Here is a 27355-nt window from a genome sequence, read left to right on the forward strand (position 1 = left end):
TAAGCCCAAAGTCCAAAGGAACCAAGTTAGATCCAACCAAATGAAGAGATGTGGTGGCCATGTCAGATCCAGCCTGAGATTGAGAAGTGCAGTCCAAAGTCAACCTGGGCAGCAAAGTCCATGAGTCTCTTATATCTAATTAGCTACATACAAAAAAGCCAGAAGTGGAGCTGTAGCTCAAATGGCAGATTTGAGAAAAAAAAAAAAAAAGCTCAGGGATAGTGCCCAGGCCCTAAGTTTAGTCCCCTAGGCCTGGCACCAAATGAGAGAGACAGCGACAGAGACAGAAGAGACAAAGAGACTTGATGAAGGGCAGAGAAAGGCGATTTATTATATGGCAGCCATGGGAAGACAGCACTTAAGTACATTTTCAGCCATCTTCCAAGGTACAGAAGACATTGTATTCAGGCTAAATAGGGAGAAATTGGGGCAGCAGATGAGAAAAGTATAGTGTTAAAAACTGTCTCAAGGGCTGGGAATATGGCCTAGTGGCAAGAGTGCTTGCCTCGTATACATGAAGCCCTGGGTTCAATTCCCCAGCACCACATATATAGAAAACGACCAGAAGTGGCGCTGTGGCTCAAGTGGCAGAGTGCTAGCCTTGAGCAAAAGGAAGCCAGGGACAGCACTCAGGCCCTGAGTTCAAGGCCCAGGACTGGCAAAAAAAAAAAAAAAAAAAAGTCTCAAGTCACAAGTACAAGTCACAAGTAGCCTTAGTCTATGAAGGGGTTTTGGAGAAGTTGTTACCGCTTTATTATTGGAACTGAACAGAACAAGAGATCGTCTCCTGAGTTTTTGTTACCTTTATGATGATAAGAAGAAGGCATTGCTTATTTTGAGTGGCAATTTGCCTTCCACACAAAATTCTTCATCTGTAAATCTGGTCTTTTTTGGAGCTGATGGTGATTGCGAAAGTGACTGCAGCAGAGAGGCCACAGATTCAAAGGTGGGGAATTTTTAGCTAATTCACGGGACCCGTTGAGAACATCTTTTGAGTTGACTCTTATTTACAATAAGGTATCTTGGGAATACAAGTCAAGCCTAAACCTTAAATTCATTTATATAAAGTTTTGATGGCTGTGTGAATCCAACTTGCATACAGTTTACAATACAGTGGATGAGACCTTTCTATTAAATTACACCAATGGATGTATAATTATAAATTGACATTGGTGCTAGTAAAGGAAGAAATTGGTTCTGTAGAAGCATAGTATTAAGAAATTCAGTTTGGTTAGATTGGTAAGGAAGGATTTTCTAAGGAAGTGGTGCTTTATCAGAGTCTTGAAAAGGGAATTAACAATTAAATTAAGGAAAAGGGGGACGCATATTCCAGGTGGAGAAGCCTGGGAACACAGTCTTTGTGCCAGGCTGGGGGACTTGGCTACAATGCAGTAACTTAAAGCCAGAGTTCTGTAGGAGAGAAAGAACATGGTGAGGTGAGCGGCATAGCATTTGACATTGTGAAGAATCTAATACTTTCTACAGGAGAAATGGAAGACCATTGAAAGGCTTCTCCATCAATCTGTAGTTCAATCTGAATGCTGAGACCCCCTTCCCCTTCTGACATCTTGGGATTCTTTGCCTTGATTCTTTAGAGATACTGCCTTACTCCTTTCTTCTGGTCTGATCTTGTTACATGCTGCCTGTGCTTTCTCAACGTCTTAGGTTTGCTTTCTGATTTTCTCAGTAAATGGTTTTAAGCTTCTGTGATTAGATTCATAGTCAACTGCTTTCTTTAAACTCATGCTGGTGCTTCAGCTGCCATCTTATGTGGGTACCTTCATAACCTTTTCCCTTGGGTGTTGGCTGTCTCCTTCCATCTGCTGACAAAACAACCAACACAATTTTTCTCATATGTCTATCTCTGTGGTCTGCTTAAGCTCTGTTTTGAAGCTCTACGGATAACTCCTTTGGAGAGGATGTTACAGGTCCTTCATCATCTTGGTGATTGGCACAGGGAACTAGGTCATCTTTGAAGAGCTTAAACAGTGATTGTGGGATGCTTTCAGGAAGCACCCCTGGGGATTTATGCAAACAGATGAAAGATAGTTTGCCCTTATGAGTTCCCTTGCTATGTAAAACATATGCTTTGGGTTTGCTGAGGTTTTCACTCATCTTTCCGGAGAGACCCTGACTCAGGCTTACAGTCACCCTCAGCTTACATCCCTGTGGGTATAGAGAAATCCCCCCACTGAGTAGCCTGGGAGAAAGCCAGCAGAATGATGCATCTGAAGGTCACTATGGCCAGATAAATGCGAATTTTGAGCATCCCATGCCATTGAAAGTTTTGGTGGGTCTGATTTTCTGCTTCCTGTATAGCTGTGGAAGACAAGGAGGAGGGAAAGGGATCAGAATCAAGAGTGGAGGAGACATACCATGGCATGTACTTAACATATCAGGATTCACTTTCCCTGATGACCTGGTGAAGTAGATATCTCTAGTACAATTTGTGTAGGCTTAGAACCACAAAATGGTATCCAGAAATAAAACAACAACAAGAGAATAACTGGTCTGACAAGTTGAGAATTCTTTTGCTGTTGTTTTGTTTTGTATCTAATGATCTTTCAACTGTACCACAAAGCCTTAGTTTTAATGAACTAACCAGAACTTTTAAGTCATACTGCTTTTTGTCACTTGATGAGGACTAGGCTCTCAGTGACTTCTAAAGGAATTTTCCTTGAGACACTTTATGTTTTAAGTTGGACCAGTTTACCCAGCAACTCAAACCACCTAGTTTATTTCAAGTGTTGGGAGCCTGGCACACATCATCTTAGCCAAGCAGGTGCCCTCTGTTCTAGCCCCCAAATTGATTTACTTATTGCCAAAGTGATGTACAGAGTGGTTATAGTTTCATACATAAGGCAATGAGTACATTTCTTATCAAACTTGTTAACTCCTTCCTCATTTTTCTCCCACCTTCCCCTTTCCCCAGTTCCTCCCCTCAGTTGTACAGTTGGTTTACAGCCTATAGTCTTGTAAGTATTGCTGTTGCATTGGTTCACCTTTCAAGATTCTATTTTTATTTTAGCATTTTTCTAGCTTCTCACTCCTAATTTGTCTTGGCTCATACTCTTTGGTATGGGGGCTCCTCTGGGCTTCCTGAAGTTATTTCAGTTCCAAGAGTGCTTCACAATCCTACCTGAAAGCAAAGTTCTCACTCTACCTGTTTTATCCACACACACCCCCTTTAGCACACGTTTTAGTGCGTTTCCAGTTTTAGGCAGACAGAAGGCATAACAGACAGCTCAGGATCCTTCCCAAGACTTGTATGAAACCTTAAGAATCTCAAAAGTTTCTTGGTTCCTCTCAACAATCTTTCTTCTCCTCTCCCTGGTTCTCATATTCCTGCCTTTTTCTAATTGAGAACAGTTGAGCTCTTCTTTTACTTTTGTGTCTTTTCCCAACCAGGTTTCCCAGTGACTCAGATCCTAGCCCAAACGATTCATCTAGGCATTTTGCAAATGACTGCAGTCATTTTCATATATTCCATATGTGGGTTGGCAACTCATGTAACTTTTAACTGAACATAAACACAGGAAAGCATTTATTATCAGTAGGTGAGTAGTATAATCACCCACATGTATGGAAACAAATCTCTTTTTATCACCCAACCTTGGAGGCATTTTTTCCTCTTTAGAGATGTCCTCAATCTGGGCATTCACTGTCTCTTTAGCAGAAGCATTGAAAGTCACTTGGTATCTCCTTCCACCCAACATGAGAAGGGACATGAAGCAGGTGAGCAGCCCCCGCACACAGCCATGGCACAGCTCTCAGTGGAATCTCGCATCTCCTGGGGCCTGGATGATGGATGGGAAAGTTCCCTATCTGCCAAAAACTTCGGTGTTGTCATATACCCTAAAATCAGACAACAATTTATGACTTATTTTGACTAGCAAGAAAAGAAAATGAAGCTATCACGGGTATGGTGATGTTGTTTCGAGTGGTCCTCTCTACCAACTCGGGGGAATCTGAAAACAAGATAAGCCTGCATATTATTTTGAACTATCACTTGATTTCTGTATTTCAGTGTTTAATTTTTCTTCTTTTAGTGTTTTGAGGAAACATGATCTATACTATTGATGAGGGGCTTCTGTATCTTTTGGAAAAGTATTTCTAAGTCTACCCCATTCAACTATTTTATGTGCCAATAAATGAAACAAATGGATGAATGTGATAAGTGGACAGAAAAGAACAAAAAGTAAAAGGAAAGAAGAGAAGGGTAGGGAACTAGAAAGACAGGAGAAAGAAAAGGCAGGGAGAGAAAGGGAGATGGAAGACAGGGAGAACTTACATGGTCAGACAACCACAATCTCTAGAATAATATCACTCAGTCGAAGAATATCATTTAAAGGGAAAATTCACCTTGTCTATAATGTAAAGCAGATCACTTAGGGTGATACTCTATATCATCAAGTAGTCTAATATATTTTATTAAGATCATTTGACTTTAATTTTTGTAGCAGAAATAGATTTTTGTGGTAACAAGAACCTGGGGAAAATAGTTTAGAACAAATACCAGTGTTTGCTCTCCATTGAAGGATTGCACTCATAATTATTTTTTTGTGGGAAAGAGCAAAAATGATTATAAATCAAATCATTTCCCTTCTCTATAGCACAATCCCCTCAAAGTTCTTACAGTGCACTTACACAGTTTAAAAATCCCATTGATCAAGTGCTGATTTGTCTGAAATCAAACTAGAAAATATTTAAAAGAAATAAAAAGCCAACTGGTAGTTTTATTTTCCTTTTCTTTCCTTCCACCCTTTCCTTTATTTAAAATTCTACCAATCAGTGTTAAGTCTGACAGAACCACTACCTAACCACAGGGTATAATTCAAGGAAGAAAGAAATTTGAGCTCTCAAATAAATCCTCAAAGAATGAAACCATTGATTTAATAAGAGAAAGAAAAATAACACTTCCATGAGGGAATACAACCTCCCAAGGCAAACCTGTGGTTCTCCATTGAAGCGTCCCCTGACACCCTCCATGAAGATGGGTCTCCAGGGGCTTCAGGGGGCCACTTCTCAGATGTTCTCCTTTACCCTGCATCACACCTCTGCCGAGCTCACTAGAGCTGGACGGGAGTGAGCTGAGATTAACGCTATTTGCACAAAGATCTGAACAGAGAGGCATGCCTGTGAAGTCTTTATTTAGTCCACATCAGTTGCTGGTCATTCTCCTTTTAGGCTTGGTCATGGGTACATCTTTAAAATTTACAATGTCAGAGGCCAACTAAGTGTATAGGAGGTGGTCAAATCTCCATAGAGACATATGACTGTGCTTAATCAAGAAGGAAGCCAGAACTTATGTAAAAATGAGAATAGTAAAAGCAGTCAGTAAGTCTTTGATGCTTCATGAGGCAGTCTATGCTCTGTTCTTTCTTTCACAGTTTACCTACTTTTTTTTATAGGGAGGATGAAATGTGTACATGCATTCATTGTTGGTTATATTACCAGGCAGCTTTTGTGTAGTGTAGTAATAAGCAGTTCCTAATTCCTATTGATTAAAAATAAAAAACCAATTACCTAAGCCAGGCACTGGGGCTCATGCCTACGATCTAGCTACTTGGGAGACTGAGATCTGAGGATAGAGGTTTAAAGCCAGCCCAGGCAGAAAGTCTGAGATATTTTAATTTCTAATTAATCATCAAAAAGCAAGAGAGGTAGAGCTCACTGGACAGGGATTGACGTGAACTATACAACTCACAGATAGAAATGGAAAGGAGGGACTGGGAGGGAGGGAAAGGAAGACACTGTACAAAAGGAAATGTGCCCATTGCCTAATGCATGTAACTATAATCCCTCTGTACATCAACTTTACTTTTTTAATTTTTAAAAATTATTTATTTATTGTCAATGCGATGTACAGAGGGGTTGCAGTTTCATATGTAAGGCAGTGGGTACATTTCTTGTATAACTGTTACTTCCTCCTTCATTTCCTCCTCTTCCCCCCTCCCCTTTTTGCTCTCCCCCATGAGCTGTTCAGTTGGTTTACACCAAGTGGTTTTGTAAGTATTGCTTTTGGAGTCATTTGTCTTTTTATCCTTTGTCTCTCAATTTTGATATTCCCTTTCACATCCCTAGTTCTAATACACGTATATACAGTATACAGGATACTCAGATGAGATACAGTGATAGCACAGGAACAACCACAGGAAGGGGATACAAGAGGAACAACAAAAAAGTAACAATAAAATAAATGATAAATTTTAAAAGGCAAGAAAGGGAAGTATGGCTCAAGTGGTAGAACACTAACCTTGTGTAAAAAAGCAGAATGGTAGTATGAGGTTCAGAGTTCAAGCCCCAGTATCAGCACAAAACAACAACAACAAAAACAATTCTTCAGCCACTTGCATTTCCACACTGACAGGCGTTCCACATGTGGGCCACTCTGCTTCATCAGCCTCCCCATCGTGGACTCCAGGCTGAAGGACACTAAGCTGTGCCTATGTGAGATGGGCTGTCCTTATGTCAGGGGGAAAATAAAACCAAGAAGGATCCTGAAAATAGTCCATGGCTCCTGGAATGTTTGTCACCCAAATTCATGCTGAGTGGCCTAATCCTAGTCCCCCAGAATGTGTATTTCAAGACAGGATCTTTGTCCAGGTGTTGTGGCGCATGCCTAAAATCCCAGAAAATCAGACGCCTAAGGTAGATATGATGATCATAAATAAGTTGGAGGCCAATCTAGTCTTCATCACTACAAATAAGCAAACACCAACAATGAAGACAAGATATACAATTTTTTTTTATTTGTCACTTTAATTTTTTTTTTTTTTTTTTTTTTTGGCCAGTCCTGGGCCTTGGACTCAGGGCCTGAGCACTGTCCCTGGCTTCTTCCCGCTCAAGGCTAGCACTCTGCCACTTGAGCCACAGCGCCGCTTCTGGCCGTTTTCTGTATATGTGGTGCTGGGAAATCGAACCTAGGGCCTCGTGTATCCGAGGCAGGCACTCTTGCCACTAGGCTATATCCCCAGCCCGTCACTTTAATTTTGAAGATGGCATACGTAAGATCATGACTAAGTCTAGAGGAATGTGAGTAATGAAATATTGCTATCCATATGTTTAAATGTCCATATATACAATTTTTTTATTTGTCACTTTAATTTTGAAGATGGCATATGTAAGGTCATGACTAAGTCTAGAGAAATGTGAGTAATGAAATATTGCTATCCTTATATTTAAATTTTCATCCTTTTGTATAAAAAGTCACTAAATTCAACTTGTTACGGTTGCAACATAAGGATTTTGGACCTGGCACTGTAGGGCAAGCAACAAGCCTGCTGTGAACACAACATACCCACAGGGTAGCCATGGTCCATCCACACCAGCTAGACCAGTTCTGCTGACATGTACTACTTCAGGCAAAAGCAAAATGGCAATGATTTTTGTTGACCAGAAATTTCCAGATTAAAATTCCACATCAACTCTTCTCATACAGACAAGGTAGTGAGCAAATTTGGAAAAGTGGGTTCTATCTTTTTCTAGAAAATGCTGAGAAGTGAAAAGGGAACTTAGTCACATCTAAGCTGAGTGACAGGTAAAATCTGTTAGTAGAAAAACTACATTATCCATGTGTGTTTGTGACTTTAGTTTGTTCCTTTGCTTGTTTGAGTATCCTTAGTGTAGCCCACCCTGGCATGGAACTTGCCATTCACCTCCCTCTGCCTCCTAAATGCTGTAATTATACACATGTACCACAGTGCCTGGATGCATATGTGACATCTAAGACATTTAATTTCTGCTATGTATAGCATGAAATGAAATATAAATAATATACTTATTGGTATAACAGTAATTTTCCACTGTCAACCCAGAGTCCCCTAAAATAATTAGCTAGGCTCTTTAAAGACATCAGGCTAAATGAGTTTATTGTGGTTGATCTTTATCCAGGGTAACTGGTAATTTTATACAAATAGGAGATTCAGACCTCATTGAGCACTGAAGAGGCAGTGAGGGGTCTGGGCTCCAGAGAAAATGGCTATCTACAAACTAGGAAGAAAGGCCTGACGATGAAAACAACCCTATGGACATTTTGATCTTGGAGATAAAGCCTCCAGAACTGAGTGAAAATAAATTCCTGATATTTAAGTCACTCAGACTACAGTACTTTCTTAGGGAAGCCCTCTCAAACTATATACATTGATTTAAAAAATAAACTTAGCAATTGATGACATAGTTCCACTCCAAACTACAAAGTGCTTATTCTGTGTTTGGTATAATGTTAAGCAGTCGGCATGCATCATCTGCTCTATTCTCTCAAGACAATTCCATGATGGAGGCATTTTGTGTACATTTTAAATATGGGAAGCTGTTTTATACAGCTTTGAATGATTGAGAGCTTAGCTCTTCTGGTTCCAGAAACATCTGCCTGCCACCAGCATCAAGAGGTGATAGGACATTACCTAGTAAGCAAAAAACGCCAGAAAGTGAAGGGTTTGTAAAATATATGAGTAGTACATGATGACTGTCTTGAGTTCACATCCAGTTGACAAAACAAGAAGAAAGATAATCCAGGGAGGTTGAGATAAATGTCATATAACAGGCCCTGTCCAGAGTAAGTATTTATAACTTGGATGAGAAAAAGGACCACAAAATAATAATAAGCAGAGCTGAGGATTCAGTTGGAAAGAGAAGTATATTCCTTGGATAATAAATTCAAATCTTTAAAAGATGATAAAACCATCTTCCCAGGCTTGGATGAGAATGGAGTGAAAAGGAGAAAAAAATTCTCTTAAGTAAAAAGAGAAAAAAAGGAATCTATACAAGTGAACAAAAAGAAACAAGCCAAATTGTGAGTCATCACTCTCAAGGTTCATTGGGACACAACATAGAATCAAAGAAGAAAGATTTGAAGGCGAAAAGATTTGAGAGATGCTTTCCTATTCATCTGAGTAAAGCAACCTTGTAAAGGGAAGAGAAAGCAAGTAACTTTTAATACCATCAGAGAAAGGAGTTTGCAAAGGGTAGGAGCATGATGGCAACCTAAAGGAAGGGCCAGTGTGGGAAAATTACATGTATAAAAGCCTTGCTCAGTTTGACATGGACCATGGACCATGGACCAAGGCATGTGGTTGGCTAGGAGTGGCTTAGAAAGGTAGCCACTCAATCCCTTCCTCTTCTCTCATTGCTAACAACAGGGCAATGGACATTTCCAGGGCAGGAAACATAACTGTTCAAGAAACTTAGAGAAAACATCGAAGCGTGAATAAATAGTACAAGGGAGGTGAGCTAAGTGGTTGCCATCATTTTCTTTTGTGTGTGTGTGTGTGTGTGTGTGTGTGTGTGTGTGTGTGCCAGTATTGAGGCTTGAATTTAGGGGTTGGGCATTATCCCTTACCTTTTTGATCAAGGCTGGTACTCTACTGCTTAAATCACACCTCCATTTCTGGATTTTTGGTGGTTAATTAAAGATAATTGTCTCACAGACGTTTCTACTTAAGCTGGCTTCAAACCTAGAGTTCTCAGATCTTAGCCTCCGAAGTAAATAAGATTACAGGCATGAGCTGCTGGCAAATGGCTTATAATTTTCTAAAGGTTGACACTCAATCAAAGTCAGTTCTACTAATATTGTATGAATTTATCACTGTGTCTTTCAACTGTCCTGACAGAGTAAAGTTTTGAGATTTATTTTTTTCTCCAGAATCACTCGGTTTCAAGAGTTTATTTCTTTGATACTGTCCAATCCCCTTATGTGTGAGGGCACCTCTTTTGTTGGCCATCTCAAGTAGGCTTCAAAAGTTCCAGTCAATTAAAGAGAAATTCTAAGGGCATTTAGATGGGCCATGTAAATCAGGATGATCATGGATGGCTGTTCTACCAGGTGCTCAGAGGTCAGGTACAGTGATGGAGAGAACCATCCCAGGTGGGCACAGTGACAATGCCAGCTGTGCTCCCTGGCAGGGGCATGCAGGACTGCAGCGAGAAGCCATGGTAACCTCTCATTACTGACCTGGATCCTTTGCCTCTTGGTTGCTCTTGGCTTACCCATGATGGTCTTTCTATGAGCAGAGAGTGGATTCTTTCCAAGCATGAACTCTCTTGTGCTTTAGGGAGCCATCCTGGTGGGACAGAAGGTCACTCTGATCTCTGTCTTATCAGGGTCTCTACCTTCTATCCACTTCTTGGAAAACTATAGTCTTTACTTTTTTATTTGTAGGCTGATTTTATACCTTTATCTTTAAATCCCTTGCCTTTTGAAATAAGACAAAAATTTATCTGAAAAACCTCAGCTCTCATAAATTAATAGTTTTCAAAACTATCATCTTTTATGTGGACTTAAAAACTTGGCAGAATATTTGTTGCTATTTTCCAGCTAAATAAATTTTAAATTTCCATTTTTCCATCCCCTTGAAACTAAAGATAACTCAAACAAGTCTAAATCCCTAGATAGGGAAAAACATGATCAGATGGGTACAGAGATGAAAGGAATATACATTTGCTTTTAAAATATAACTTTATGATAATACTTGTCTTATGTCTGAAATACATGATCTCTCAGGAGGATAAAATGTACTAAATTCAAACGAGGAAAAACAGAGAAAAAAGAATAGTTTAATTAATAATGGGAGCAAAAACCTGAAAAGGTGTCAAAATACTAAACTATCTCCCAATAAAGATGTTCAGTTTTATCTGTGAGGTTTTAAGGTTCATCTATAATCTTAAGACTTAAAAAAAAGGAAGGGGCTAGGAAAATGGCCTAGTGGTAGAATGCTTGCCCCGTATACATGAAGCCGTAGGTTCAATTGCTCAGCACCACATATACAGAAAATGGCCAGAAGTGGCACTGTAGCTCAAGTGGCAGAGTGCTAGCCTTGAGCAAAAAGAAGCCAGGAACAGTGATCAGGCCCTGAGTTCAGCCCCAGGACTGGCATAAAAAAAAAAAAGAAAGAAAATAGCTTTGCTGAAGTCTTGGTTCTCACGATATCTAGCACAACAATCACTTGGGAAGTTTGTTGGGTTCTATTCCTTTTTCCTTTCCCTTATCTACTCCTTGGGACTTGAATGCAGTGGTCTCGAAATGAGAGCTCTGAATCTGAATGTGCAGCAAACAGGTGCTTAGAGAACCATGTTCAACATTGAGAAATCTGCTCTTCAGCCTTTTAAATATAAACTTTTCATTAAGAAAACCCAACAAGCTATGATAAAAATAGAACTTTTATTTATAAGGAGTTTTATATGAAGTGTTTCATTAGGGTTTTTTTCTCATAAAAGGAAGAGATTTCACTTTATTTATCTGTCACCCTGGCCTGGCTGCCTCTCTGAGGGTGCACCAGGTTGCTTAGAAGCACGCATGTCCAAAGTGTCCTCGGTAGAAAGCACAGGTTGCACCTAGAGTGTTAATTCTGATACTCCACTTCCATTTCCCTGGGATGCATCATTTCTTTATCATTAGTCTCTCTAAATGCATGAGTGGCCTGATTGTGTTCCTAAACTGGACTTCAGCTTGGAGAGACTACTGCTGCTATTGTGTCACCTCTCCAATTCATAGTTCAAGGAAAGACTTCATTAGCTCATGAGCCAAACATGGGATGGTCTAATCCCATATGTAAATCACTGGCCCAAATAATATTATATGACCACAAATGTTACTGAAAAATGCAGACTATTCAGCATTGCCATCCGCAAAGCTTATCTTAAGTATGTTTTGTCCACTGTAAATTGGGGGTGAGATTAGCAAACTATACAGAGCTTTCAAATTTGCCATCTGGAAGTGGCACATCATCACTTGTGCTTTAAAGCAAATGGTAGCAGTGTAGAGAGCAGATTTTTAAGGACAAAAGTGAAAGACCTAACATACTACTGGAATACGTGACCTGGAGTAGACCCTTCAATTGGGGTTCCCAGTGGTTGAATGAGAATTCTGTTTTGGACATGTGAAGTTTGAGTTTATTTTATATTGTACATTGTACAGTGTACATTGGTAACAGCCAATTAAATAGTGGGATTTGGCATTAAAAGGAGAGATTGGTGTTGAAGAGGAAATGTAGGTCTTGTTACAATATGTGGAATCTAAAGTCAACTTTAAATAAAATCATTGATAGATGAGCATGGAATAAGGACACAGCATCACTGAAAATGAGAACACATCTTTTTATGGATGTATGACCCATACAGACACACAAGACTTCATGTTCAGAAGGTCTCCATGCCTGTTAGAATCTGTTGCCACTCTCTTGAAATTCTAATATATATATACACACATACATACATACCAAGGGCCTTATATTTTCATTTTGCACTGAGCCCTGCAACTCATATAACAAGTCTAGGTTGGGAACAGAAAGTTCAACATAAGCACCAGACAGTGAAGTAGCTGGAAACCAAGCAAGTGTGTGCTGGTATCATATAAGACAAATGAGGAAACCATTAAAAAAGAATGAACAGAGTGACTCAGAGTGTCAAAAACTGCTACAAGATCAAATATCTTAGGACTGGGCAGTGACCACTGGAGTTACTAGCGACTTTGGGGATGCTCACGCTTGTTGCTCAGATTGGATGTGGTGGAAGAGGGAAGAAGAGTAAAGGTCAAGAATGAGCACCAAGGGTTGGGATGTAGCTCAGTGGCAAAGCACTTGCCTAGCAAGTGCAACGTCCTGGGTTCGATCCCCAGTACCAAGAAAAAGAAAATACAAAAAAAAAAAAAAAAAAAAGAATGAGCCCCAAAATGTAAGGGAATAAGTGGATCTGGGACAGATAGTGGCAAAAAAGGGTGGCATTGATCAAAATGCATTGTACTTTTAAAGTTATGCATTCAATTAAAACCCTTTTGTACAACTACCTAAAGATAAAAAGATGAGAATAAAGAAGAATAAACAGCAAGAATAGATAACTTTTACAAGCACTTTTCCCATGAATGGGAACCTTAAAACTGAACAGGGACTAAAAGAGACATGGGTGAAGACAAGGTTTTTCTAAGGTGGAGATATGTCTAATAAATGGAGTAAGTCCTCCTTTGAGGGTGGTTAAAAATGATCCCCACAAACCCCTGGAAATTTTCCTCAAAGAGGAATATAAACTTAAATGATTTATTCTGCCCACAGATGTTAAAGAAGCCCATGTGTCTTGCAAGGAGCAGTGTAGGATGGGCACCAAGAGAGCTACTGTCACCAGAGTTGACAGAGGTTGAGGAATAGTGAGGACCCAGAAGTGAGTGCCTTAGCTGGAAAACCAGCAGCAGGACACAAGGAAAGGAGGAAGGGGAGAGATGATATGTCTGAATGTCACAAGGTCACAGACAAAGAATGGCAAGAAGAGAGATGAGGTTCCAGAACTAGGATTATCTTTCAGGAACACCTGCTCACTTGGGCAGAGGCTTCATGGCCTGCTTCTCAAGATATTGAGGCATCAGGAAAAGTGAAGTTTTAAGAATTTTATGAGCCAAACATGATGGCTCAAGCCTTGGGTTCTAGCTAGTCAGAGATCAAGGGATTGTGGTGTGAGGCCACTCTAGGCATAAAAGTTCCTAAGACTCCATCTTAACCAATGGCTGTGTGCAGTGGTGGCTCCTGTTGTCTCAACTATAGGGGCAAACACAGTAGCTGGGTGCAGTGGCATAGTCATGGCTCAAATAATAGAGCCCCTCCCTGGAAAGCACAAGGATCTGAGTTCAGTGCCCAGCACTGCTAAATAAAATGAATAAAATTTAAAATACACAAAGTTATTATATATCTCCCCTGACAATGATATATTAGAGATAAAAATGAGGATGTATGATTAAAAATAATTACAGAAGCAAAGCTTTTATTTCCTTCTAATTCCTTTCTAATGGAAAGTTCCATTTCATTTTATTTTCCATATTTTTGTTAACATCTGTTTCCTATAGAGGGAGATTTCATTTTGAAATGTCTAGATATGCCTGCAATGTACCTTGGTCAGACTTACCCCTCCATCTTACAAAGCTTTGGAGGAGAAGTGACGACTGAGACCTTTGCAAAGCAAAGGCTCTACCCAGAGCTAGGGGGAGGTTCATGGAGACAGATGCTTGTGCCTGGGACAAAGTGTGCAGCAGAGAATGAGAAGAAGAGCCAAGATGTTGAGTCTTGAAGGAAGAAAAGAAAGTTAGAAATGGTTCTCTAGTGTCAAGGGCCTAACCAGTAGTGTCCGGGGCCACCAGTAGCTCCCCACCATAGCTGCCCAGCAGTACTGGGTGATCAAAAAGTGCACACAAGCATTCGTATTGAGTGTCATCTCTGCTGACTTCTTTTTCTTTTCATGTTTCCTAATTTCTTCAATGTTTCCAGATAGATGCACATCTCGGGCTGGGAATATGGCCTAGTGCTTGCCTTGTATACATGAAGCCCTGGGTTTGATTCCCCATCACCACATATATAGAAAACGGCCAGAAGTGGCTCTGTGGCTCAAGTGGCAGAGTGCTAGCCTTGAGCAAAAGGAAGCCAGGGACAGTGCTCAGGTCCTGAGTCCAAGGCCCAGGAATGGCAAAAAAAAAAAAAACACCAAAAAAACCAAAAACCATCTCGAATGCACATCTCGAATTAATCTCAGGAAATGTTTAGGGGAGTGAGAAAACAGAGCATATAAAAATTGAGAGACAAAGGATAAAAAGACAAACGATTCCAAAAGCAATACATGCAAAACCATTTGATGTAAACCAACTGAACAACTCATGGGGGGAGAGGGAAAGGGGGAGGGGGAAGGGGGAATGAGGGAGGAGGTAACAAACAGTACAAGAAATGTATCCAATGCCTAACGTATGAAACTGTAACCTCTCTGTACATCAGTTTTATAATAAAAACTTAAAAAAATAAAATAAAAGGAAAATGCCAAAAAAAAGAGAAATGTACCCAAGCCTAAGGTATGAAATTGTAACCTCTCTGTACATCACTTTGACAATAATAAGAAAAAAAAACATCAAAACAAATAAATTAAAATCACAGAGGGGGGCCTCATGATATCCGTTTTGATATGCTGTTTTTTTTTTCAATACCAATATTATAGACAATCTGTGGCCTATTTCTTTAATGTATTTGTGATTGCTTACTGTATACTGTACACATAACTTAATTTTTTTTATATTTGAGGCATTTATTATAAAAAGTTGGTACTTACCAATTAATATGAGCTTAAAATTCATCATACAATTACTTCATTTTTTTAGCTTAACCTAATAAATCTTTAGTTTCATTGATTTTGGCTACTGTGTAAGGAGATTCTCCTTTGTCTGGGTAATTTAAGAGCATAATTCATCCATGAGCTTCTCTTTCCTCTATTGACAGCAGGGCTCACACCTAGGATTAATGCTGCTTCCCATTTTGTCATTTTGGGTTCAAATCCACCTCTATAACAGCCACCACTGAAGGCAGATTTTGGTAGGCTTCGAAAAAGTCATTTTACTTGAGGCTCCATATGCTTCATGGCTTGTAAAACATAATGGCCAGCAGATCCTGTAGCAGCTGTGGTCTGCTCAGCTGCTACAACTGTCCTGGCCATAGCTCAGTGGGGCTCCCCTGCCTCTACTGTGACTGTCTCGTCCCCGCCCCAAGGCTCATCCTTCACCACAGACACAGCCAGGTGGCCCCAGCTCCCTGCACCAGGAGCCCTTTCATTCTTATTAAATAAAATAATCTGATAATATAATCAACTGAATGTGAAAAAAGGCAAAAGAAACATCATTCTGTTTTGCTGGTGAAGAGAAACCTCTAGCAAGAGGAACAGAGTAATCTGTTTTTCTGCAGAAATGCACAGAATGACTTTGACCTGGTTTTCCTGACACCAGATCTGTTCCTTTGCTTGGAATTGCCACCAATTGTGTTTTTTACTTGAGATGGACACTGGGGAAGGCTGAGTGGTGGAAACTCTCCAGGGTTCAGAAACCATAGGGGCTATGTTCTTTGCAGTGGTGGTGTGTACATTCATCCCAGGCTGTCTTCGGGATGTCTCAGTGGGAAGTTTGATGAGGGTTCCTTGGAGACACTGCAGACAGCTCGTGGACCAGAACTTGATGAATATTTTAAAGTTGTCTTATTTGCTAAATCATGTAAAAGTGAAGGACAGAAGTAGAGATCCTTGATATCTACTTTTTTTTTCCTTTTTTGTGGGTCCTGGGGCTTGAACTCTGGGCCTGGGAGCTAGCTGTCCCTGAGCTCTTCAGCTAAAGGCTATCACTCTACCAGTTGAGTTACAGCTCCACTTCTAGTTTTCTGCTGGTTAATTGGGGATAAGGGTCTCACAGACTCCTACCTGGTCTGGCTTTGAACCATAATCCTCAGATCTCAGCCTTCTGAGTATCTAGGATTACAGGCGTGAGCCACTGCCGCCCAGCTTGAAATCTACTTTTACAATGTCTCAGCCACTCCTTATTTATATCTTCTAAAACAACTTGTCAGATAATTTTTAAATTTCAAGTGGAGATCATTATTGCAAAAGGGAATTTTAGAGATAATAAATGGCTCTGAAGGGAGCTCCCAGGGCTCATCCTGGGAGGTGCTGGAAGATGAGCTCATGCGTGCTTTGATTTTGATCCATGATCTTTGGGTGGTGAGAAGGGAACTGCAGAATAACCTTTCAGACAGAGTTCCTCTGAGCTCTCCCCACTCTGCTTTTTGTCGAAATCTTTATTGGGATCGTAAATCTCTGCTCTCAGGACAGATGTAGGAATTTGATCCTACAATTGTTGAACGCCACATAGCCAGCTGTGTGGACAGTGAGGTGGTGACTCAGTGTGGGGTGAGGGCAGGTGTGGGCTCGAACTCCTGAGGGGGTGGGGGAGGTGACTGGAAGACTTCAGAGCCATAGTCAAATAAATGCAGAAGCCAAGTTCAGAGACGTATATCAGGAAAAAAAGGAGAAAACACAATGCTTGACTTCACAACAAGGATGTATTTGTTGGTTGTCATGTGTCCTTCATGAGCTTCACCAAGCCATCAGTAAGTGATTCATGTCCCACTTTCATCACAAGTTTATTACATGGAAAATCCCTTTGATAAATGTATACATTCTTTGTCTTCAGACATGATGTAAATTCTTCAAAGGACAGCACAATCACCTTAATATTATTTTAAATGTTATTACTATAATACTTGATAGATGAAGAGCTCTGTATAAACACCAGGTCCAACTTCAAAACATACTTTTGAAACTTAGGATGAGGTTAATGTTCAAGTCAGTTAGTTAACATTGTTTTCAGTCAGGCATCTCCTTACATGACAAAAGGTCAATGGCACAGTAGATCAGTGGAAATACAGCAGTCTATTTTTGTGGATGAAAGTCCTGGATATATACACAAGCAGATTTTTCAGACCTCATAAGCACATTTTTTTTTGCCAGTCCTGGGGCTTGAACTGAGGGCCTGAATACTGTCCCTGGCTTCTTTTTGCTCAAGTCTAGCACTCTGCTAACTTGAGCCACAGCACCATTTCTGGCCTTTTCTATATATGTGGTGCTGAGGTATCGAACCTAGGGCTTCATGTATATGAGGCAAGCACTCTTGCCACTAGGCCATATTCCCAGCCCCCAAGCACAATTTTTAAGAACAGTGTGATCACACAATGACTAAAGCAGAGCTACTTTAAAGACGATATTGCAATTAAAATGCTAAGTTTATATGTCTGCAACATTTAAATAACTATGCATGTGTGCATTTGTATTTCTGTGTCTCTTGGATATAGTAGAAATTAAAGCAGTAGTTCATCACTGGGTTCTTGAGAGATGGCACCAATGCAAAAGGGCTGCTTTTAAAATAGAGTTGGAGGTTAGCTCAGGATTAGACCACTTGCCTGGCATGAGTGAGGCTGTCAGTTCAATCATCAGCCTGCCAAAACAAATTGCAGAATACCAACATCTTCAATGATATTTGAGTCCAAGTGCCCAGAGTGTCTGTTAACCTCCATTCTCAGAGACAAAAATGGATAAGAATGGGTAAACTCTCCATTCTTCAGGAACAGAAATGGGTATTCTGTAATAATTGAAGGTCATCTTTCCAAATCTACGGTCTTAGATAACTTTTGACATGTGGCACAAAAGTTAGACATTTTTCAAACACTGATAGAATATAGAATTGCAGGTTTTCCTCCATTTCCAAAGCTAGCTTAGAACATTGACCATCAGGCTTGTTCATCTTATCATGAGTCTGTGTAAGCCATAGCCCTTACCAATCTGGGCAGATGGTGGCTTGCCTACCTGTGTGGCTGCTCAGGAATCCAGATACTGGTTTGATTCTAGTCATCTATGTGTCTGGAAGTGAAGAACAAACATGGATGATCAGAAAGCTGTAGCACCCATATTCAGATTAACTCATTCTCCTAAAGCACTAATGACCTTTCGGCTTGACAGTGAAGGGAAAAGTTGTGTTCATTACCCTTTAAATAATTCCCCTTCTTTGGAAAGCTTTCAGTCACAGGAACTGGCAATATTCTCCATCACTCCAGTGATGTTTATTATCTTAAGAGCACCTGTCTTTTACTCTGTGCACACATTCCAAAAAATAAGTTAATGAAAAGAAAAGATGATTAATTTTCTATCCTGATATTTTGTTACGACCACAGCTGGGGCCACTTCAATGTCCAGCAAAGAATTTCTTTGGCGAGTGATTTAGGGAGGGGTGGAAAGTACAATGAAAAAGGGCTCTGGAAAGTCTTGAACCCTGGGGCGTGTTCTCCCTTTCCCTCTCTTACTGGTGCCAAGGAATTCTCACTCATGGAATCTGCCCTATCACGAAGAGCTTCTCCTTTCTGTACTAGACTCAACCTAATAAATCATGTCAACCTCCTGTGGTGGATCACTAGAGTCAAGCACACAACAGAACAATACACTTCTTAGCTGAAGCCCCAAAGGGCAAGAATAGTTCAATGTGTCCCCTCCTGCCAGGCATGTTTTCTAACTCAGCTGGAACTCTATCACAATTCCTCTTCCAGACACCTGACCTACATTCATCTCTCAGCTGCCTGTGTTGGCTGGTAGACAGAAGGGGATAACATCCCTTTAAGATAAAGAAAGGGACATTTATCATTTAGGAGACAAAATACTTCATGAGGACAATTTGTATTCAAAATGAAATCACACCTAAGCCAGAAAGACGGAGAAGTTACAGAGCCTTTCTGCCATCTTAAAGGAAGACTTTCAATAAGCCAGTCTGCTTCCCAAAATTAATGGTAACTGGCATATGAAAGGATTTGAGAATGAGAAGTATTTTTTTTCCCCAACAGTAGCTTGTATGCCTGTCCTTTCAACTGTATCACAAACTGTCAGATCTTGGTACATGGTTGCATCTAATTATTTCACACCTCTTAATCCTCTTAGAGAATCACACTGTCTCCAACAGTCAGTCAGCTTTCTAAATAGTATCTCTCCTGGAGTTTGTGCCCTCTTCTTACTCTATCGTTGATAGTGTATAGTGATCCTCACTACAGTTCTCTAAATCCTCTCATTGTTTGGATCAAGTTTGGATCTGCTCTCAACTATCTTTTTTATGTTTCAATATCCTGAAGTGCCTTTGAGAGTTCCTTTCAAGTGTCACTTTACTGGGATGCCTTCATCCTTCTTATCAAAGCTGTTCATCTCTCTGTCTTGTCTTCACTAAGTTCCTCCACTTGAACATGTACTATAAATAGTTCTGTAAAGAACTACAAGCCAGTTACATCCAATTTGAATTCAACTTACAATGAGTGTGAATTCTTGGGAAAAATAGAACCAGTGAGATATATAAATGCAGTACTGCTTCCTTTCATATAGGGATGAGGGCCGCTTTGTTTTATTTTTGTCTCTATTACTGGATGATACTAGGTATTGAACTTAAGGCCTTGTGCTTTCCAGGCAAGTGCTCTACCACTTGAGCCATGTCTTCTGGCCCTTTATACATCAGTAATTTTCCAAGTAAGGTATCACTTTATGACCCCACAACCCTGGGCTACAATTCTCATGCTTGTGTTTCTCATGTTGCTAGGGATGATATGCACATACCACTGGCCCAGTCATTGTGCTTCTCCAGGATCTGGGGTCAGAGTTGAGTTTCATGGTGCTCAGCCATTGATTGAAACAGTCTTATGAACTCTTAGGCCCAGACTGGCCTTGAATCACAATCTCCTTGATCTCCACATCCCAAATAGCTAGAGCCAGCATGCCTCATGGCATTTTGGTTGTAACTTTATCCCAAAGCTTGGGGACCTGGAGAGGTCCTGGTGTGAGACCTTCTTCAAGGCTGAAAGTGCCATGTCAAAGGACAGGAGAGGTTAAATAACCCAGCTTACCTACAGAGAAGAACTTGTTCTCCTTACCTCCTTGTGGTACTGGACAATTTCTACCCACAATGGCAAGGACGATCTAGTCTTTACATGGCCTACTGATTCAAATGTTGCTCTTTTCTAGAAACATCCTCACAAGTACACCAGAAATAAGATTGTGTCAACAATCTGGAAATCGCTCTAGCCTGTTCCAATTGATATACAAAATTAGCTATCGTATATAATGCTCAATTTTCATTTCTTTCTTATATTGTCATCCTTATGACACTTTATCTATTAGCCAATTTCTTCTTTTACAATTGTTACAAAAATGCTATGTGGCTTTATCGCTCACATAAATAATGAAGCTGCATATCTTTCTGGAAGGAAAAGCAGATAAATGGAGATCAATCACTGGTAGATCAATCATGTTTTATGATAGGTCATTGGTCATGATTCACATTTGTTATATATGTGTGACATGTGGATTAAAGGTCTATGCACGAGGCTTCTACTTTATTCAATAACTCATGGTTAATAAACTATACTAGTCCAAATCAGTGTTTGATTAGGACTGATATTATTTAACAAAACTGTGACAACTGAAAAGATATCTGTGTATTATTGGACCCATGCTAGTTAAAAATGATTGCTTCTGTGACAATTTTATGGATTCTTTAAGCTTTGGTCCTTCTAATTCATTTGACATTCATAATTCTAGATTTTTTTCGAATCCAATTACCACCTTATTCACCATTTAGTCACTCAAGGTTTTTGTTTTGTTTTATTTTTGGGGCAGAAGAGAGAACTTTATTGGCCCAAACTGCTGGCCTGCTGCTAAATCCAAAGCATATGTGACAGGCCTCAAGCTTCTTATGTATTTTAAAGGTAGTCTTTCCCAAACCTAGGGGAAACATAGTTATAGCCATCCTTGATGTCCCAATCACTTTTACTTGTTTCCTAAGATCTCATCTCTATTAATATTAATAGTAAGGTGTAATAAATGTTTCTGAGCCTTGCTGCAGGACTAGAGTTTTACATCTGCTTTGATGTTATTGTCACTTGCAGTAACTTCTGTCACAAGTGAATTTGAAGATTGTAGACCTTTGTTAAACCTGGTATTTCTGGATATCTTGACTGAAGCATTAATCTTCTTCGTCATAAAGCTTACTCATCAAATAACCCCAGGTCTGGGAGAATGGCTTCTGAGCTCTCAATTTGGAACACTTGGTCAAACTTTTCAAATTTTGCTTTGTAGGAGACACCAATGGCGGCATTTCTGCCCGATGTTCTGTCTGCTGTCTCCACAATCAGTCTTGGGAGAGTAATTTCCTCTTGGCTACTTACTCAAAGATACTTTTTAAAAAAAATCCTTTGTACAGCTACAGTGAGAGGTCAGTACCTTCTCTTCCCAGCGTCTATTTTGGTCACCAGAAAAGAAGGAATAAAATGTCCTTTGTATATGCCATAAAACAGAGGCCATGCATGACATATGATTCACCAGAAATCTCAGCCTGTAGTCCACATGACCTACCAGATGTGAAAGAGTTGCATCCAGCTGGTTCCCGATTCCAGTTACAATGCCACCCCCATCGTGGCTTCTTCCCTGCTAATACTCCAAATGTAGTACAGCAGACACACAAACAACCTGTTCTGTGTCTTGACTAAATTTCTGTCTCCACAAAATCTTTGTGCTGCTGAGATCAGGATGGTTTGTAGCAATCATACCAAGAAGAGGAACATTTGCTTCTATAAGACAATTGGAAGATACAAGAATTGGAAGATACATGTGTTTTTCTATACTATGCTTTCTGACATTTCAATAATGCACACAGCTTGTGTAGTCAACAAGGGTGTGGGGAATGACTGGATAGGGGTGGGAGAAACAAGGATCTGGGTGCTGCTGAGGCATCACATCATGCCCTTACATGCTGGTGGGAAAAGGTTGTTATGTACTATCCCTATTATTTCACCCTCAGAAAAACACTGGTAGCACAATATCTAACTCTGTGTGTGTGTGTGCTGGTACTGGGGCTTGAACTCAGGGCTTGGGTGCTGGCTTTAGCTTTTTCACTCAAAGTTGGTGCTCTTCTACTTGATCCATAGTTCCGTCCATGTGCACGCACGTGCACGTATGTGTTTAATTGGTCATAAGAGACTCACAGACAAGCCTATCAGGGCTGACTTTGAACCATGAATCTCCTATCTCAATCTCCGAATACCTAGGGATTACAAATGTGAGCCACTGGGGCCCCACTATACAACTTCTTTTGCAGTAGCCTCATTCATCATAGGAGTCACCTATCTGAATTCCACATATTCTAGTGATGGTTCACTTCTAGGCGACCCTTCAGTTTTCCATTTCATCTCCTGATTCTGTGCTTGAACCGAGGAACTGAAAGATTCCGGGCCTTTCTAATCCAAACAAATTAACCAGCAAATGGTTCAGGTTCTTAAAAGAATAGAGGCAGTTTGATTAACAAATTAGAATCAAGACAGCCACCAACTCACCACACGAAACCTAAACAGCATGAAGAAATAAGCCAATTAGGGGCATCAATGCATGTGGCAGGAGTCATGTGGTTTAGATAACTGAATTCAGCACATTGGTATAATAGGTAAGTAAAATACTGACTTTCTCTTTAGCAGGTGACTATAATTTAGTCTTCAATCTCAGAGGTAGGGAGTGCTGTTATTTATCATTGACAGAATGGAGTGCACTGATGCTCTGTGTTGGCCTAAAATGCTTAGTGTTTGAAGGAAGAAATGACAAGTCCCTTAATAAAAGATGAAAATAACCAAAATTATATCTTTGTAGCATGAGTGACCCAAACCAGAAAGCTTCATGCGAGGTTTTATGTCTTGGCAGTAAGTATGGCCCTTACACATTGAATATCATTGTGATCATTTGGTATCTACAATAAGTGAACAGAGGCCAGAATGACTCAGGTGTGTTCATGTAGATTTGAGATCTGGATTTTCCTCACAAATCTCAAGGGCATGTTCACTCTGAACCCTTGCCAGTTATTGGAACGTTTTGCTGACCTGAAAGGGTTTTGTAGCTAGATGAAGACTCAGACTAGTGCCTGGAACAATCCCTGAGTGGCCAAAATATTTCTTTTATGACTGAGAAGCAGTTTCCAAGTCACATTGCTTTCTGGAACCGCTCTTCAAACTATTGCATTCTACTGTACTTCCCAGTGTAATAATTTCCAATTTACCTCTCAAGATCTGAGTTCTATTTCAATAGGATTTAGACAAGCTGCTAACTGATGAGATTATGCTGGCTCTATTGAATTAGATTTGGGTTTCAGAGTCAAGAAATGGAGGCCTGTCTATTATCTACATTATCTTTAATGGTCTTTGTGTCTCACATCGTTAAGACTTAAAAGCTTTCACTAAAATAGTAAAAAAAAAAAAAAAAGGGAAATAGGGAATAAAATAAAAATAAGTAGTTTCTGACTTGCTAAACATGGGTTACAGGGGAAAAGAAATGCAAATTAAGTAACTTCTGGGTAACTGGTAATAATATGAGTAATGGAGATGATTTTTTTGGGATGTCACATGAATTTGTTCTTTAAAACTTACTAAAATCCTATTTTAAGCACATAGTGTTGAATTAGTAAAGGAATTCTCATTGGTAAGAGAAGCCGTGGATAGGATCACTTCCACTGGTAATATTCATTAGTAGTCTACTTCTAAGCCTAAAGCAATACGACAATATGGTAGAACCCATGTAGGTTATGTGCCATTGACATAACTTTAGAAAAATGAAATGGAAAAATGAATAGAAAACAATGGATTAGGTGGACAGATGAAAAAGATGAAACAAGACTCAAAAATATCTCATTGGATGGTCTTCAATAATAATTATAAAGGTATGCAAATGAATGGAAATTGGCCTAGTCATTATAGAAAATAGAATGAAAGTTTCTAAAAACTGTAAATAGGACCATGCACAGCATAGTTAAGTAATTCCATTACTTAGTGTATGTCCAAGGGTTTGAAATCCTTCTACCAAAGAGAGGCTTATACTCTTTACTTCAGCACTATACACACACACATCTGGCTTTTTGGTGGTTAATATGAGATAAGACTCTCACAGACTTTGCTGATCAGTTGGGCTTCAAACCTAGCTCAGCAGATAACAGACTCCTGAGTAGCTATGATTACAGGCATGAGCCACTGGAGTCTGAATCACAGAGCAAAATTTTATATTCTTATGAATACCTTTTTTTTTCTTTCACAAATTGTGATTTTCTGTTGTATCTAAAACTGCATCATCAGGCTGCTATGCTTTCTTCTGGCTGTTATATGTATTATGGCATTCATTTATATCTATAATCTATTTAATTTCAGTTTTTTTGGTGTGTAAAAGGTGTAAAGTCTGTGTCCCAATGTACTTATTTTGCATATAGATGTATAATGATTTCGGTACATTTATTTATTGAAAAGATGATCCTTTCTCATGAAATGTCTTGCTTTTTTGTCAAAGACATTTTGGTTTGTTGGGCACCAGAGGCTCACATCTGTAATCCTAGCTACTTAGGAGGCAGAGATCTGAAAATCCAGTTTCAAAGCCAGCCCAGGCAGGAAAGTCTGCGAGACTCATATAAAATTGATTGATTGATTGATTGATTGATTGCCAGTCCTTGTTGGGGTCTCTAGACATCCGCACTCTCCTGACCTGCGGGAGAGATGGGGAAACACGCCCCTACTGGGTGAGCCAAGAAGAAGAAAGGGTCGTAGGACCGCCCGCACCCAGCCCTCCCTCACCAGAGGACAAACAGACGGCCCAGGAGCTAAGTCAGTGCTAAGTCTTGTTTATTGAGGTTGATCCCGCTCTTAAATAAGGCACAGGAGCCAATCAGGTCAAAGATTGGCAGGAAGGGGAGGGATGTACGTGCACCTATCTAGGGACTGTGAGGGGCGGCCTGAGCTGTCCATCAAGGGTGGAGGGCCAAGGGACCAATCCTAAGAGGTAGCCTTATTTTACACCACAGCCCACTGGACCGCCTCTGGGTTCACCATCAGGCGCCATCTTGGCCACACGTGGTCCCAAGGCTGGGAGGCGGGGCCAGATAGAACTGCCTTTCCAGCGTAATAGCCACACGTGACCCCAGAGCTGGGAAATAGGCAGGGCCAGCTGGGACTTCCTCTGAGGCAAGGCATCCGGGCATGCCCCACAAGTCCTGGGGCTTGAACTCAGGGCTTGGTACTGTCCCTCCCTGGCTTCTTTTTGCTCAAGGCTGGCACTCTATGTTTTGAGCCACAGCACCCACTTCTGGCCTTTTCTGTTTATGTGGTGTTGAGGAATCAAACACAGGGCTTCACGCATGCAAGGCAAGCATTCTACCACTAAACCATTAAGCCATATTCCCAGCCCAGTACTCATGTAAAATTAACCACCAAAAATGCCAGAAGTGGAGCTGTCATTCAAGTGGTAAAGTGCTTGCCTTGAGTAAAAACCTCAGGGATGGTACCAAGGCCTTAGTTCAAGTTCTAGATCAGTTGATTATAGCTGAGTGGGTCAACTTCTAGGCTCTTTGTACTAAACTATTGGTCTAAAGGTCTATATTCATCATCATCATATTATTTAAACTACTTTAGCTCAATGTGATTCTTTAAATGGCTTTAGTCCTCTGGTTTATTCTTCTTCAGTCTTGAGTTACCTATTTGGAGTATCTTGCCTTTTAATACAAATTTTATAATTAGCTTGTCAATATCCACAGAATAGCCTGTAGGGATATAATTATGATTTTGAGGAGTCTTTAGATTCATTTGTAAAAAACTGACCCTTTAAAATTGCAAGTTTTCTAGCCTACGAATGGAATATATTTCCATTAAATTTAGATCTTTCATTGGAGTTTTATAGATTTCTGCATAGGATTCTGTGCATTGTTCCTTACATGTGTATCTGTTTTGTTTTGTGCTATTTCAAATGGTGTTGTGTTTTCAATTGCAAACTTCACTTTTGCATTGCTAGCATATAGAAAATTAATGTTTTGATATTAACTTGAATTCTGAAACCATGCTTCAAATTAGTTAATAACATCAGAACTTTATTTTTGAAGTTCCCCTGCAGGGGAAAACATTTCTTTCTTCCCAGTATGTACAACTTTTATTTTCTCTTTAAAATATCTTATTGCATGACCTGTTGGGCTTCCAATAGAACACTGAGTGAAAGTGTTAAATGAATATTTTTTACTTCTTGAAAAAAAAGGTACCTGTTTTCTGTCCATTAAGTATGATGTTAAGTATAGCATTCTTTTGTAAAAAGCTTTTATAAAGTTGAAAACGTTTCCTCCTATTCCAAGCTTACTGAGAGATTTTTATCTGGAAACTTTAACTAATACTGGCTATTACCATGTAGTTTTTTTGCTGTGAATATCATCATATGACTTTTCTTCTCTGTCCTTTGTTATGAGAAATGCTTGAGGATCCTGAAGATACAACCCAGAAAGTGTTGGGACACCACCATGACTGGGAACTGATGCCTTTTAGTCTTGTTATTTAATCATCAGCAATCCATTAAAATTAATGCTTAATTGTTCCTATTACTTCATGATGTCAGTAGCTTCCAACTGTGGTCAGATGATACCATCTGTGATTCTCTGTATTTACCTCTCCAGTTTTCAGGGCAACAGTTTGACCCTTGATCTCAGTCCTCTTATGATGCTAATAAAAATTCATTTTTCAATTTTTAAGGAGGAGATTGGTGTTTTCCAATTCTCTACATATCAAAGCTGAAGCTGGAAGTCAACTTGAATCTTTGTTTCATGTTGACCACTAGGCAGAAAAATTTTCCAACTCTCTAGGTCCGCCTCCAGCATCTGGCAGTCTTACAGACATGGCTAAGAATTTATGGCCTCTGATTTCCACTTCCTGCTGCTGATTTCCACTCTGAGGGACTAGCTGTTGTTGTCATTCTGTCTTTTAGTCTGTTAGGATGACCACCACATTATAGACTTCGGAGGACTCTCTAGAGGTTCAAGCCTGAGAAAACTTATGTTCCTTGGTTCTTGGGTTTTTTCCTGACTACTCATTAACAACAGTGTAATTTTCTCTGCTCAGTGTCCAAGATACATCATAATAACATCCCCAAATGATGACTATCTGTTGTGGTGACTGACAAGGGCAAAGCTTTGTGTATTATTTCTTGTTCTGCATTTGCTCTT

At 39.9% G+C, this 27355-nt stretch overlaps 1 pseudogene; it reads right to left on the minus strand.

Moving 5' to 3' along the window:
* Positions 1–15101: 15101 nt before the first annotated feature.
* On the minus strand, positions 15102–15450 carry LOC125344696 (annotated as a pseudogene).
* Between the last annotated feature and the right edge of the window lie 11905 nt (positions 15451–27355).

Source organism: Perognathus longimembris, chromosome 2, assembly GCF_023159225.1.
Source record: "Perognathus longimembris pacificus isolate PPM17 chromosome 2, ASM2315922v1, whole genome shotgun sequence".
NCBI classification, from domain to species: domain Eukaryota; kingdom Metazoa; phylum Chordata; class Mammalia; order Rodentia; family Heteromyidae; genus Perognathus; species Perognathus longimembris.